Here is a 12,973-nt window from a genome sequence, read left to right as displayed (position 1 = left end):
CATCTAAAGATCTGCTCAAACCTTTAACTTTTACTTTTTATTATTGGAGGTTCTTCTAAAATGCAGTGTGATTTACTAGTTATATATGTTTATTTGTCCAATGATTGTTTTGTGTGTAAATATTGAAGAAAAATGCCTAACATATTCTACTGATTTTTTTAAAAGGTTCAAGTCTATTTCTTATGTAATTGTTCTTTTTCCTATTTCCTATAATCTTCTTTTATAGAGGAGATGCTGATTTCCCAGTAAAATTTCTCAATACTACAGGACAAAGAAATAGTGCTATAGAATACATTAAATTTCCTTTCAGTCATGTTTCCTTTTAGTTGCCAGTAAGTTGCACAAGTCCTAACCCTATTTCTTTTGAATATAGTTGGTGGCACACAAACAACCAAGTTGCCACATCAAAGCAAGAAGTGGAGCTATGATATGTAGGCATACGAGGTTTCTCAGAGACCTCTAAGCATTTATCTTACCATTTCAATCTTGCTCTTACAACTGCTTTACAATTTCTGCCCTTAATAGTAGGGCATAACTAAGGAGAGAACAAAGAACTGAGAAGTTTGCAAGCTAGACATAAAATTGCACTCTTCTTTTATGAGTGAATACATTAGGGCAAAGTCTCCATGTGTCGTTTAAATTCTTTTCTTTTTAAAAAAAAGTTTTTATTGGTTTTTAAAAACAAACATAAACAAACAAAACATAAAAACATCAAACCATCTTCCATATATAGGTACATACAGTGTGCCGGTTGGTTTATAAATTGTTTTGTGCTTCCATTTCGTAGTCTTCAATTACAATTACATTGCATATAATCTCGTATTTTCAATCAAAAATTAAATACCTTAGTATCATTATTAATCAATCATTTATACTTTTATTCATTCATGTTTTACAAGATAATCATAATTTACTTAGTTTGTTTTATAACAGTTCATATTATCACCCCAAATCTATCCTAAAATCATTTTGTAGATATAATAAGGAAGAAGTACATCTTTATATATTTATTATTTTCTAAAAGTCTACATATTTCATTACTGTATTTTATTGTCTAACCATTGATAGAATAAATCCCAAATTTTATAAAATTGTGTTATCCTCTTGTTCTCTAATTTCAAATGTCAATCTACTCATTTCAGCACATTCCAATATTTTCTTAATGATTTCCTCCTGTGATGGTGTTTTCTCATTTTTCCAGTTTTTGGCAAATACAATCCTAGCCGCTGTTAATACATTTACAATCAGATATTTCAAGTCTTTACTATATATTTCAGGTAAAATTCCCAATAAAAATATCTCTGGTTTCAAGTCTATATGTTTTTTTGTCATTTTTTCCAACCACATGTGGATTTTAGTCCAGTATTTTTTAGCATCCGCACAAGTCCACCATATATGGTAATATGAGCCAGGTGTCTGATGACATTTCCAACATTTTTCGGATTTATTCTTGAACATTCTTGCTATTCTTGTTGGGGGGAAATACCACCTGTAAAACATCTTATACAAATTTTCTTTATATGGTGTTGACATTGTCATTTTATAATTTTGAGACCACAATTTTTGCCATTTCTCTAAATCAATCCCATATCCAAAATTCTTCCCCCAAGCAATCATAGTTTCTTTAACTTGTTCTTCTTCTAATTTAATTTCTAATAAATATCCATACAATTTTTTAATCACTTTTTCATCAGTACCTGTCAAAATCTTATCTAAATCAGTCAATTTATCATAGAAACCTTCCATTTTAGAATCTTTATCATACCTTGAATGTATTTGCGCATATGAAAACCAATTCATCTTTATACCTGTTCCTCTAGTTTTTGTATAGATTTGAGTTCACCCTTTTCATTCAATATTTCACCATATCGAACTGTTTATTCCTTTTTGTATATTATAGGATAAGAAAATGCTTCAATAGTCGATAGCCAGACTGGAATTTTCAAATAACATTGTCTTTTAATCTTCTCCCAGTTTAACCACAGAGACTCCCGTATATAATGTCTTCTAAAATACCCCTGTGTTTTAGTTCCTTTATACCATAAAAAAGCATGCCACCCCAACAACAAATCATGTCCTTCTAATGTCAATAATCTAGTATTTCTTAGTGTTATCCATTCCTTAACCCACATCAGATTTGTAGCTTGATAATACAACTCCCAATTAGGCAAACCAAATCCTCCTCTTATTCTAGCATCTTGCAAAAGTTTTAACTTTATTCTTGCTTTCTTACCTTGCCATATATATTTCAACACAATTTTATTTAAATCTTCAAAGTAATCTTTTCCAAGCCTAATTGGAATTGTTTGAAACAAATATAAAATACTGGGTAATATATTCATCTTGATTGTTGAAATTCTCCCTATTAGTGACAGTTGTAAATTTTCCCATTTTGCCAGATCTAGCACTATCTGCTGTTTAAGTTTGATAAAATTATTCTCTTTTAATGTACTACATCTTGCTGTCAAATATATCACCAAGTACTTGATCTTATTCGTGACCTGAATTTTCAATAGGTTTGCCAGTTCTTCCTTTTGTCTTAATAGCATATTCTTTGTCAAGATCTTTGTCTTATCTTTATTTATTTTCAAATCAGCCACCTTTCCATATGCCTCTATCTTTTCTATCAATTTTGATGCTGTTTCTAAAGGGTCTTCTAAGATGAAAACCAGATCATCTGCAAATGCTTGCAGCTTAAATTCTTCCTTTTTGATTTTCATTCCTTTTATATTCTTTTCATCTCTAATATTTCTGTTTAGCACTTCCAAAGTTAACACAAACAACAAAGGTGATAATGGGCACCCTTGTCTTGTTCCTTTTCTTATATTGATAGAGTCTGTCAGTTCTCCCTCTATCATTACCTTTGCCGTTTGCTTATAGTATATAGCTTCTATTGCTTGAATAAATTTTCTAGCAAAACTCATCTGTTCCAACAGTAATAACATGAATCGCCAATTCACATTATCAAATGCCTTCTGTGCATCTAGAAATATCAGAGCCATTTGTTTTTCAGGATGTGCCTCGTAGCATTCCAAAGTGTCCAAGATTACTCTCATATTGTCTTTAATTTGTCTCTTTGGCAGAAATCCAGTTTGATCAGGATGAATAAAATTATTTAAATATTTTTTAAATCTTTCTGCCAATATTGAAGCAAAAATTTTATAATCTGTATTTAGGAGAGAAATGGGTCTATAGTTCTTAATTTGTAATGGATTGGCCTCCTCTTTTGGAATAAGTGTAATATAGGCTTCTGACCATGATTTAGGTATTTTCTTCTTTAACATAACTTCATTCATAACGTCTAGTAATGGAAGATTCAATGATTCTTGTAATGTTTTGTAAAATTCTGCCGGAAGTCCATCTGGGCCTGGTGCCTTTCCATTATTTTGCTTCTTGAGTGCTTCAGTTAACTCCATCATCATTATATTGCTTTCTAACATTGTTTCAGTCTCTTTAGGTATCTGAGGTAAATTAGCATTGTGTAAGTACTGTTTAACTCTTTCCTCATCAATATTCTCTTGTATATATAATTTCCCATAGAAGTCTCGAATGATTTCCTTCTTCTCTTTACTACCATAGCAAACTTGGTCATCTATTAATTGCAATATTTTCCTTGATTCTTTCTCCTTTCTCAGTTTGTATGCTAACCATCTACCTGGTTTGTTTGCGTCTTCAAAGTAGTTCTTTTTAGCACCTCTAATTTTCTGTGCTAATTCTTCTTTTTCTATTTGACCCATTTTATGTTTAATTATATCCATTTTTAGCCTGATGTCCTTTTTCTGTGGCATTTTCTGTAGCTCTTTTTCAAGTCTTTTATACTCACCCTCTAAGGCCTTAGAGGCTAATCTTTTCATAGTATTTCTTTTCCTTGTATAGTCTATTATCAAGCCTCTAACATATGCCTTCATTGTATCCCATACATTCTGAATTGATGTATCTTCTTTTTTGTTTTCTCTAAAGAAAAAAGCCAATTCTTTCTCCATCCACTGTGTGAAGTCTTTTTCCTTTATAATAGTATTATTTAACGTCCATCAAGATCTTCTTTTCTGTCCTTTCCATTTAATTGTCATTGGATTGTGATCTGCCCAAGTACTTGTTTCAATATTTATTTCTTGAATATTAGTTATTAATTCTGTTGACATCCATATCATATCTATTCTGGACCATGATAAGTATCTATTTGAATAGAAGGTGTATTGTTTAGTTTTAGCATTTCTTTCTCTCCATGTATCTTTTAAGTTTATTTCATCTACCATTTTAAAAAAAGATTTAGGGAGAGTCTTTCTGTTTTGCTTTATTGTTTTCTGTGCTGTATAATCCAATTTATTGTCTACAATTCCATTAAAATCCCCCATCATAACTATATTAGCATAGTCCAGTTCAATTATTTTCATAAGTAATTTTTTGTAGAATTCTTCTTGTTTGTCATTCGGAGCATAGATTGCAATCAGGAGTGTTTTCGTATTATTGTCCATTATTTTCACCATTAGTATTCTTCCATCATCATCGGTATAAATCAATTTTGCTGGGATGGTCTCTTTAATATATACAACCACTCCTCTTTTCTTACATTGTGTCAATGAAGTAAATATTTTCCCTAGTTTTGGCTGTATCAACAATTGTTTATATTGTTTTTTAATATGTACTTCTTGAAGACAAATTATATCAAATTTTAATTTCTCTAATTTATGAAAGATTTTCCTTCTTTTAACGGCTGAGTTAAGTCCATTTATATTAATTGTAATCAGTGTGACACATTCTGGTGTGAGAGAAGTTCCCTGAGGATGGGCTCCAGCATGTGTCCAAAAGCTTGAAAGACTAAAACTCTGGTCCTGGTGACCGATCTCGATTGGATCCTAAATCATCTCTTTCATGTTTATCATGTTTCCAGCATCTCCCTTTTCCAGATTCCAAAATTACCCTTAGACCTTTGAAAAATTACCCCCCCCCATACTATATCCCCAACACACCCCCAAACTTTCCATTCTATCCAGCACCTGAACCCATTCCTACTTTAGGCCACCTATAGATAATCAGGACTTGCAAGTTTCCAGTGGAACTTTACTGAGCTATTGGAATTTCCCCATGTTAAGAGTCCTGGCTCAACCCACCTCCCAACTTCTGGATCCTTCTCCCAATCCACAAACATGTTAAAGTTTTGGAAAATTACTTTTTAGTCGTGATATGCTACTCTGCCAACTTTATAGCTACTTCTTTTTACAGTTAGTCTTTTTAGTACAGTTAGAAGAAGGGACAGTGTTTGCACACCTTTTATTTTTGCAGGCTCCTATGTTATCAGTTGGAAGTAAACTCATTGTCTTATTTGGAGTCATTTGAATATTGCGGTTAGCAGGGAGATGAATGACTTAAATGATGGTGTTACTGAAGAGATTTGAGCTTGTTCAAATATTTGAAAATGTCATGTAAAGCACTCAACATAATTCTTACATCCAAGTGCGCTTTCCAATCCAAAGGCCCTCAAAAGGCAAAGAACTGTAGAATTTTAAAATCATTTTAGAAGCATTGAGCAAGTGAGCTTAATCTTCAAAGAACAAAAATCTATGCAGTTATTGGGTTTTTTTTTTCCAAATGTTTTGTTGTGAATCCTCCTGGAAAATAATCCTAAATTCCTGATACAATATTTGATACATTGTTGACAAGCTAAACTAGATTTACTAACTTCATAAAGCAGAGAGAAGATTTCCCCAAACTGACTTCCTCCAGATGTTTTAAATGCAATTCTTAGGATTCTCAGTATGTTCATTGGATCTTCTGGGAATTCTACTCAAACATCTGGAAAGTGTCAGATTGTAAAAATCTTCTTTAAGGATACTGAAATTTATACCTATAAATGATTACTATGGATTTCAGCAAACAAACAATTTTTTAAATATTTTTTTTGTGTTGGTTAGAGAGTTATGTCACTCCTTCTACCATAGGTAATAATAATGCAGAAAACATCACTGGCTTCTTTTATGTATTGCTACATTTTTAAAAAAGAAATTTGAACCATTGCAAGTATATTGATGGAGTTTTCTGTTAGTTCGGTAATCAGACCATATCACATTTTGTGCTTCTGCATTTAATATGAACTCAATCTGGGCATTTTGTGTGTAGGTTTGGACAAGGCTGATTTGGAATGATGATGTTCTTGCTATTTTTGATTTATTTTTCAACTCTGTATGGTAATCATCTAACAATTTGGTACTTGGGAATGCTGTTTGAATAATATACTAAGCTTTATCCCTTCATATTTGGAGAAATAAAATAAATTAGTATTCTGTAGGCAACCCTTTGTCTGGAGAAAATAGAGCTCTCCCCACCACAGGTGCTGAGTCTTCTGTGTTGCATTCTATTATTGTGCAAAATGCACAACTCCTGCTCTTGAGTATCTTATTGTGTGCCAAGTTCAACTGAAATTTTTTAGGTAGCATTTTCAGGTTACTGCTATCTCAGCAGTTAGACTACAAGGAACTGCAATTATGACTGACTTTGAAATTAGGTTGAATTCATTGCCTATCAGAGAAAAAGGCAGAATCTCAAAGTTTGTAGGCTTTCATTAGAAATCAAGATAAATGCGAAGGGATTGAAAGTATTATGGGAATCAGATATAAACATTTCTGTATCTGTGTCTTTAGTATTGCTGAAATTGCTGATTTTGGTCAAAATTAAGGCCAACTCAGTGAAAGATAGTATTTAATGCCAAAAGGGATTGTACAGTTTATTGAGGGATGGGCATAAAGGCTGGGAAAAAAAACAAGCTTATTCAACTGACATTGAATGAACACTCAGTTGACATTTTAAGAAATAAGCTTAATTTTCAGCAATGACTAAAACATGAAAACATTGTTCTAAGCAAGCCCTAAGAAGGCTTAGAGTAGGCTTAAAATATATCTAAGAGCTGTCTCCTTGGATATCTGACTAGTTGGTTTGATCTGACAGTATTAGCATGTACCTGATTCCTTCAATTAAGCAATACCAATTATTATGACTCAGGAAGTGTGCTTTTTCTAGAATGAGGTTCTCTTTGAAGTCTAGATGCAATAAATATCTCCCCACTATATATCTTGCTTCATGATTTTCACCATCTTGTGTCAATTTTTTCTCTGATTGTATATTTATTCTTTTTTTATGTTGTGAACTGCCCAAAACAAATTGCCATTATCTTTATTATCTCTGAATGTATAATAGGATGCATGCCACTGCCTACTATTGTACAGAATGGTCCAAATGTTGCTATCACTTTAATGTTTCCATCAATAGAATTTAGAACCAAGTTTCTGCTTGAATGAAAGGAAGAAAAACTTGAGAAAAATCTCTGCTTGATTTAAAGGAAAATGTAGAAGACAAGACTGAACATAGGCCTCCCCTGAAAGTGATAATACCTACAGGGCTTAGAGGTCATTATCAAGAGTAAGCACAATTTTTGGGGAAAGAGAATGATGGGGACCATGGCCTTCAAAGAAGTATTGAATAGAAAGCAGAAGCAGAGCAGAAAGAGTGAAGAAGAGAGAGTGCAAACCTTGTGGAGCAATGACTATTATTCTCATTATCTTGTATCAGAATCAACTCCTCCCAGTTAAGCCCCTTTGATCCCACTGGAAGTCTTAGGGAATGTTAAGATTTATTTGATTTTGTGCTTAGAGTTTTCCTCCCTTTATAGTGGAGACACCGTATGCTTCAATGTCAGTTGAATAAGCCTTAATTTATTTAACTAGCGATCACATCTTTCTGGCTATAGTCAGATCTTTCTAAATAGATCCTTCTTTGAAGAATGCTTCTTCATGGAACTAGCCTTGGTTTTATGTTTAGGAGGAGAGGAAAGAAAAGAGAGAATATAATGATTTGGGGAGAATATAAGTGGTATTATATGGTGCAGCAGGCATTTTGGCATCCATAGTCTCCATGTTGCTAAGATCGAAGAAATCTGTGACTTGTTTAACTATAATAGGTTGAATAAACCAAACTTGGCTAGATGTAATTTACAAGCCAAAATGATTAGTTGGCAAAGTGCACTGTGCCAAAATGAAGCAAACCAAATTGTAACTAATGTGTGACAATGCAATTGTGCTGTGTGGGCAAATATATAATTTTCCCCAAATGTGACTCAAACATTCAAAGTTATTTCCTTGTTGCAAAAGTCTGAGAGAAAGCATCCAAATCATGGTTCAAGGTTATAGCTGAGTAATTAATAATTTAGTCCTGCTTGAGAAAATGGTCTGTCTGCCAGATCCTGACTGAACCGGTCATACAATCTAGCAGACCAGATTCCCCAACCAGAAGGTGTAAAATTTAGTCTGCATTATCAGAAAGAAAGATGGGTTGTATCAATTAATTGGCATATGTTTCATTCTCAAGGCTAAGACAAGAAAGAAAACAGCTACTGGTAAAAAAAATTCTGGGCCTCTGGCACTGCAGGCCTGTTCATTCATAGAAAGACCTCCAATCCTAAACAAGGCAACTTCACAATTTTTAAATAAGATCCTGTTTTCATGTGGTGAATATTCCACACAGTTTATGAAATTGATATAAATCCTGTGTTGTTTAGCATGTTTCCCTTTGCAGTGAGGGATCCTTGAAAATGACATTCACTCCAACTGAAAGCTAGATTCACTCAGATTCATCCAGAAGACACTGGCTTGCATTAAAGGCAGTCCAAAAAAGAATTCCCAAGAATGTTCAGGTTTGCTGTCAGGAACTCTCGAGCACATTTTTCTCCATAATATTAGATTTCTGAATAAAAAGGCTTGGGTCACTACCCTTTTTTTTCAGCTCAGATTCTTCCTGTTGTCAGTGTTTTTGAAAACTGTGTAGGAAGAAATTGATAGGGTCAGGCTAGGAAAACTTGGCCAGTCCCTCTTGGCCAGTTGTTTGGAACTTCATGACATACAGGCATGTAATGCCAAGTGATCTCTTCAGCATATTTCCTATAGCATAAGGCATGCTGTAGGAAAACAACCCTTTTTGACAGCAGCACAGAAGGTCTGTCACTTCTCTATTTCCAGGGTTGAGGCCACTTGAATGAGGATTTGTAACTAAGGTTGCCAAAGTACATTGGGGTGGAGAATAGCAAACGGGAATTTCATTGTTTGCTATAGAAAGAACATATGGAGAAGTAGTCAAGCTACAATCATGCTATCCAATTGTGTACATTCAGTATCCTTAGAATGGTCACAATCTCTTACCGAAAGGAGAGTTGGAATGGAATTATTGAATTATTTTACTTATTATACTTTCAAATGAATATCACAATTGGACTGACTAGATGTTGATTCTGAAGTTTGGGGTCCTAACCAAGATTCTACAAGTCATGGAGGTGCTATTATAAGGGTTGGTCAACCGTCAACCAGATATTTAGACTTGATTGGTACTTTTTATTGACCTATCGAGTTTTTCCCAAGGACCTGGGATGAATAGATGCTGTTGTTAAAGGTAATGTCATAGGATGCAAGCTGTTCCAAGTAAAACTACCTTTTGTAACTGACTGATGGTGATTTTGTCAATGCCAATATTATTCAAGTGGTATTCCAGATGCTTTGGAATTACACCCAAGGCACCTATTATTACTATTTGTACTATCCTTGTTTTCTTTTTTCATACTTGTTCTATCTTTACATTTTGTGATCCCCCCCAGTTCTTTCTTTTCTATTCTGCTTTGTCCAGCTGTTGCAATGCCCACTAACCAGACTTTTGTTTTGTCTTAACAGTTCAGTCTGGAGTGTTGAGTGGCAGATGCTTGTCTGTTTTTTAACTTTTTTTTTCTGTTACTTTGTCTGTTTTGTGGTTCCATCAGTTTTTGCTTGCAGGCAAGTTGCATTTCTTGAAGATATCCTATTGAATTATTGTTGCTACTATGTCATGCTACTGTTTGTAAGTCAGCTTGTGCAATCTTCTTGTAGCAACTAACAAAGTGGTCCATTGTTTCTTCAGCTTCTTTGCAGAAGCGACTTTTGCTGTCACTGTCTTCTCAACTCTGGCTTTATATACATTTGTTCTTAAGGCCCGGTCTTTTGCAGCCAGAATTAGCCCTTCTGTCTCTTTCTTCAACTTTCCTTCTCTTAGCCATTGCCAGGTAAGAAAATCACAAGGGCCAAAAGACTCATATCCATAGACATATATTGAGGGGGAAAACAGACTATAACCTGTAAAAGAATCTTCTCAAGTTCCAGTTCACAGTATATATGTTATACATATTTTTCACCTTATTTTATTCAGAGACACAACTGAAAAATGTGTTGCTGAAAATTTGCTTGTTAATACCCAATTTTGGCAGTGCACATGAGGAGGGGTGGACTATCAGCAGAGAAATGGTGTGAAGCTACATGCAGCTCGCAATGATGGGTTGCCTACCAATGACATATACTATACTGCATGATAGTCAATATTACGGCATTTTTGCAGACATTGTACTGTATATGTGTATGTAAATATTTCAGTCTTTCAAACAAGATTGATCATAGAGGTCTTTCCTATTTAATTTGCACATGGGTATTTTATTTTTCTATCTTCATTTTTAAGTGCTCTGGTTTTATTGTATTGCGAACAGTTGCTGGGGTGCATCCACAGTTTCGTTGTACTTGTACAATGACAATAAAGTTGTTGTTGTTGTTGTTGTTGTTGTTCTTCTTCTTCTTCTTCTTCTTCTTCTTCTTCTTCTTCTTCTTCTTCTTCTTCTTCTTCTTCTTCTTCTTCTCCTCCTCCTCCTCCTCCTCCTCCTCCTCCTCCTCCTCCTCCTCCTCCTCCTCCTCCTCCTCCTTCTTGTCTTTCCAAATGGCCATTACTTCAGTAAGTAAACAAACCAAACTTATCTCATGTCCCTATAACATTAATTATGTAAATTAAGAAGTATAGAGCTTACGGTGTATACTGCCCCCCAGCCCCCATGATCAGCGGACCAGCCCATTGGTTCCCAGCACTTTTTCTTTTCTTCCTTCCTCTCACATCACTGATGTCTTAGTTTGTAAGCTTGTTCTTTGCTGTGATAGCGTCAGGAGTAAGGATCATGATCCAAGTATGATTTATTGATTTGTTTTTAGCCCACCTTTATTACTTTTCTAACTGTAGAGAACAAACATACCTAATATTCCTTCCTCTAATTATTTTCCCTCAACAACAACAACAATCCTGAGAGGTGTGTTGGTCTGAGAGAGTAACTGGGCCAAAGTCCTCTGGCCAGCTTTCATGCTTAAGGCAGGACCATAATTTATAGTCTCCTGGTTTCTAGGCCAGTGCCTTAACCATCACACAAAATTGCTGTGTTCCTCCAGCCTATCCTGTCATGTTTAACACACTCTCCTTTTGCTTTTTCTTCATCTCCTGCCTCCCCTCATCTCAACTATGGTGGGCAGAATGGGACAACTAACCACGACCAACTCATCACAGCCATCTTGCTGCAGGCAACGTGCCCCAGGACAATTCTATGTGGGATAACTCAATGTGATAAATGTTATCTTCCACTGTTATTTCCATTGAGAAAAATGGAAATAATGTCCATGAAACAGTAGCAGATAGCATTTATTAAATTGAATTATCCCTCATGGATTTGTGGCAAGTTGTCCCACAACAGATTGATTCAATGAGAGCCTTGGTGAGGTTGCTGCAGTGAGTTGTCCTAAACCTTATGGTGAGAATATCAGAGTAGCATATCTGACTAACCTCAGTCTCCTCCTTGTCCAACAGGAGTGGTTGAAAAAAAAGTTGAATTCTCTCTCAAATAAATGAAGGGTTCTACCTTGTCCATATTAAAAGAAGAATGTATGAAATATTTCATTTTCTTGAAGAGAAATAAAACATAAAAACAGAAGAAAACTCTTAATTCACATTTGCAATATAATCCAACTTATCCATTGAATCCATTGAAACATATTTTATTTCATCAAATGAGAAAACAAAGAAGTTTTCTTATAGACTTATGTATATATTTAAAATGGTAGAATCTCCTTGAAGTCAAACTGAAATTCTGATAACTTCATGAACTTCCCAGTCTAGCCTACAGATTGGATAAATGTATGTTGGTTGTTTCAATGTATTATATGTATACATGTAGATATCACACATACTCACAAATTTAAAGCAAGCAAATCTTCACACAGAAGAAAAACTGAAACATTTGTGCTGATGATATTGCACTGCATTTCTGGACAATTTATTTACTAATTTATTAACCAAGCAGCAACAAATATCTATAATTCAACTTTGTTAAAATTATAACTGTATTTTATACACTTATTACAACTTTTTAAAACAGCAATTATAACTCAAAATAACTAAAAATAAGATTCAAAATAGTATTAAGGAAGATTAAACTTCTATTGTTGCAACATACAGTGCCTCAAAGGGGAAGCAAATGCCAGAGAATGGGGCTGATTTTGTCTTTGTGGTTTCTTATTGACTCTGATTCATAAATAGAGCATTATAAGAATCTTGACATTTAACTCAAAGCCTGCAATATAATTTGATTTTTTTAATGAAATACATGAGCTTTAAAAAGATTTTTCTTTTCCTTTCTCTCTTCTCCATCAGTGACAGCATTTCTTAGAACCAGCTGTGATATTAAATGCATTTTGAGAAACACAATACAACTTATTAGAAGTGCAGACTGTAATATTTATATCCAACTCATAAGCAGTTTAACATTTTTCTCTATTGTTCTGACCCAGAAGAAAATCACTCCTCTGAAGCTGCTATCTGAATTGGAAGGAAGTTCTTCACTATAATTTTGATAGTTATTTAATATATCAGATTATACTACTTTTTAAAAAATGTTAGGTGAATAGAATCTCCTATAGTTTAACCTTCAATACACAAAAGCCTTCAATGGCTAGTTATTGTTTCATATTTCTACAGAGAGGGAGGAGTTTTAAAAAAAGAAAAAGAAAATACCTTAATACACATAGATAGAAAATATTGCTTGGAGATCACACAGTAAATTCTGAATTGATCTATTGGAATATCTATCCACAATTGATGACTT

At 34.0% G+C, this 12,973-nt stretch overlaps 1 long non-coding RNA gene across 2 annotated transcripts in view; it reads left to right on the top strand.

Moving 5' to 3' along the window:
* Positions 1-12,973, top strand: part of LOC148131515 (uncharacterized) — a 40,546-nt gene that overhangs the window by 17,546 nt on the left and 10,027 nt on the right. The gene's annotated exons all lie outside the window — the stretch shown is intronic.

This window comes from Notechis scutatus, chromosome 3 (genome assembly GCF_049901735.1).
Source record: "Notechis scutatus isolate UNSWTSFEM ecotype Mainland chromosome 3, rNotScu1.2, whole genome shotgun sequence".
Lineage (NCBI taxonomy): Eukaryota > Metazoa > Chordata > Lepidosauria > Squamata > Elapidae > Notechis > Notechis scutatus.
This window is presented reverse-complemented; position numbering and strand designations above follow the sequence as displayed.